The sequence below is a fragment of the Schistocerca gregaria genome, chromosome 1 (assembly GCF_023897955.1).
Source record: "Schistocerca gregaria isolate iqSchGreg1 chromosome 1, iqSchGreg1.2, whole genome shotgun sequence".
NCBI lineage: Eukaryota > Metazoa > Arthropoda > Insecta > Orthoptera > Acrididae > Schistocerca > Schistocerca gregaria.
This window is the reverse complement of record NC_064920.1, coordinates 246,883,299-246,886,717: the sequence shown is the minus strand read 5'-3', so window position 1 is coordinate 246,886,717 and position 3,419 is coordinate 246,883,299. Positions and strand designations below refer to the sequence as shown.

Genomic DNA, 3,419 nt, shown 5'->3' with positions numbered 1-3,419 from the left:
CTTGACCGTCTCCTAAAATCCTTTACGTCTTCCAAAAAATTTTCTAGCTATTCGCCTTTCTAGGATTCCTTATTTATCTAAATTATAGTGTAATGCTAACCATTCGCTTAGCTATGGAATTCTTACTTTAATACTGTGTTGCAATGCTTTATTTTTGCATTTTCAGACTGAGTGTTTGGTTGTAACAGGTTTTTCTTATAACATAAGTGCTTCGCATTTTATGTCTCCTTTCCCCTGTTGCAGCTTTCTCCAAAACTTTTTCCTTTGTTATCTTCCCAAAGTATTTTAATTCTTTGACCTTTTCACTTTCGCCATTTTCTGATTTCTGAAGTTTCGGTGCATTTTCATTGTTTGCAAAAAGAAAAAAAAAATATCAGCAGAAATTCTTAAGCCGCTTCTACTGGCTATTTCTTCCAGAAGACTGACTGGTGTTATAGCAGATGCCACATTTGCAGAAAGCGGAGCAAACTCATCTGATAATGCGACGCTTTTTATTCCTGTGTATCTGTTTCCTACTCCCATCTGTACTGGTGATATCTTAAATTGCGTCTCTTTCTTATTCCAAATTAGCATTGTTCAAAAAGTGGCTCTGAGCACTATGGGACTCAACTGCTGTGGTCATTAGTCCCCTAGAACTTAGAACTACTTAAACCTAACTAACCTAAGGACATCACACACATCCATGCCCGAGGCAGGATTCGAACCTGCGACCGTAGCAGTCGCACGGTTCCGGACTGCGCGCCTAGAACCGCGAGACCACCGCGGCCGGCTAGCATTGTTTCTTTCTGGAATACAATTAGAAAGAATTAGGGGTAGGCCATCACCTTGCTGCACACCTATGTTTGTTGTGAAGAACTGAGATAGTTGTACCGTAAATTTCACTTCAGTAACTGTGTCTGTAAGTGTTTCTGGAACTGGATTATCTAATTCAGATTTTGTACTCTGAAATTTCGCACTACTTTATTCATAGTTTTTCTGTTAACGTAGTCAAGGGAGTTTCTAAAATCAATCAACATTACTATAATATCTTTTGAATTCAATAATCTGTGGCGAATGATTGACTTCAGATTAAATATTTGTTCAGAGCATGATCTGACCTTCCTAAAACTACCTTGATGTTCACCTACATGACTGTCCAGTGGTATTTCTACTAAGTTTGGAAAAATATTGCAAAATATTTTGTATGCAGCTGGTAACAAAGAAATTCCTGTTTAGTTGTCAATGTCATCTTTACAATGAAATGAACACCCTGAGCTGCTTACAGGCGTCGACATACGTCCACGGGGACAGATGAATATGTGTGCCCCGACCGGGACTCGAACCCTGGATCTCCTGCTTACATGGCAGACGCTCTATCCATCTGAGCCACCGAGGACACAGAGGATAGCGCGACTGCAGGGATTTATCTCTGGCACGCCACCCTCGAAACCCACATTCTCAACGTATTGTCCCGCACTACATTCGTAGTGCCCCCGCCCACTATACTCATTACTCGCGGCGCGTTGCCGATTCCCGTAAGAGTGCGGGCACTGTTTGTGCATTCGCACAGGAGAATAAGATGGTCAAGTGGCCGGTGAGCCTTAACTATATATATACTAAGATGGTATCTGTTCTTTCGCACATGTCCGAAAGAACAGATACCATCTTAGTATATATAATGTCTTGTTTATTGTGTGCAGTAGGTGTATTAAGATTACCTTCCACTCTCTTGGGATTTTTTACTGTTTTCCAGCTTTTCGGAAACATTAATTTTTGATAATTTTTTTTATTCCTTATATTTTGTGATTTTGATCTTCCCACTAATACGAGGGTCAGTCAAAAAGTAATGCCTCCTATTTTTTTTTCTACGTTTAATTGTCAGGAAATTTAAATGCAATTACATAGGTTGAAAACCACAACATTGAGGATCATTTTGTCATTTTTCAATGTAATCTCCGCCCATCTCTACAGTTTTGGTCCATCTTTGAACAAGGGCATGTATCCCAGCACGGTAAAAATCACAGCTCTGCTTCCTAAGACATTGACGCACGGATGTTTTGACGGCCTCCTCATCTTCAAAATGAATCCCACGATGAGCTTCTTTTAGTGGCCCGAACAGATGGAAGTCTGATGGTGCCAGGTCAGGGCTGTATGGGGGATGAGCCAAAACTTCCCATCCAATTTTGACAATCTCGTCAGAGGTGTGACGACTGGTGTGTGGTCTTGCATTGATCACACTGCCTTTACTAAGAGAAATAATGCGACACACTTCATCTGCAGTCACCCGACGGTCACCACGAATGATGTCATCAACTTGCTGAATGTTGTGTGGAGTCACTGCACTCACCGGCCTGCCGCTCCGCTTTTCATCAGTCAACGGTGTTTGCCCTTCAGCTTCCTTACAACGACGAACCCATCGTCTAACAGTGCTGACATCCACTGTCACAACACCATACACCTTCTTCAGTCTTTCATGAATGCGTATGGGCGTTTCACCTTCTGCATTCAAGAATTCAATCACACAACGCTGTCTCAAACGAACATCGATGTCGGCCATCTTACAAACTTCTGCTGTGCTGCCACCTGTTGACACAGAAAGTTACTACTGCAGTGAATTGCAGAAGAAGGTTTGAGGAATGGCACCAAATTCAAATTTTTCACTTAACTTAATTTTTTTAAGTAGAAAAAAAATGGGAGGCATTACTTTTTGACCGACCCTCGTACTATAACATAGACGGTTACTTGAATAATACGTATGTTCTAAACACATTTCGTTAAAACTGAACATAACAGTTATTGTTCAGAAATTTCGGAAATATTCTTGAAAAGAACAATGAGTTAAAAATAAATTGCGTGTCATGGACAGAAATAGTTACGGAACTTGTCGATATGGAGATACTAATTACACGTTATACATTCAGCGGCGAATTGTAATACTATGAATACACTATAAATGACAGCATGTCTTTTGCAAAACGTACATTTTCTTCAGGGCAGATGCTCAAAATGACCTCCGTGGATCTCCAGATATTTAGTGACTGTGCAGTTCATCCTTGTCATAACTCTTTACTGCGTAGCTGCCTCCACAGTTACATGAGCAGCACGGAAGCGAGCTACCAGTTTTTCCGTTTTCAATTACGGGTTTCAATCATTATAATGATCTTCAGACGGACGTCTCTTCATGAAATTACCAGAGTATCCAAATAGAATGTATAGCCACATACAGCATTGTCACTTGCAGTAAAATCACGATGAAATAGTAAACAGTCATGACCCGCGATGTCAGGTCGTCGCAGACGTACTGTGTTAGCAACTACCGTGCAAACAGCTGAAGTGGGCGTCACCGTTAGATAACAGAAACCGGCACTTAAATAAACAAATATTTGTGACCAGAGATTGTGGTGGCATTTGCAAAATTCGTAACACCTGATCGCTGTCAC

The 3,419-nt window shown here is 40.9% G+C and overlaps 1 non-coding gene across 1 annotated transcript; it reads right to left on the bottom strand.

The window, feature by feature from the left end:
* Nucleotides 1-1,301: 1,301 nt before the first annotated feature.
* On the bottom strand, nucleotides 1,302-1,375 carry Trnat-ugu (transfer RNA threonine (anticodon UGU)). The gene has a single exon. It is a non-coding gene; the product is annotated as a tRNA-Thr (tRNA).
* Between the last annotated feature and the right edge of the window lie 2,044 nt (nucleotides 1,376-3,419).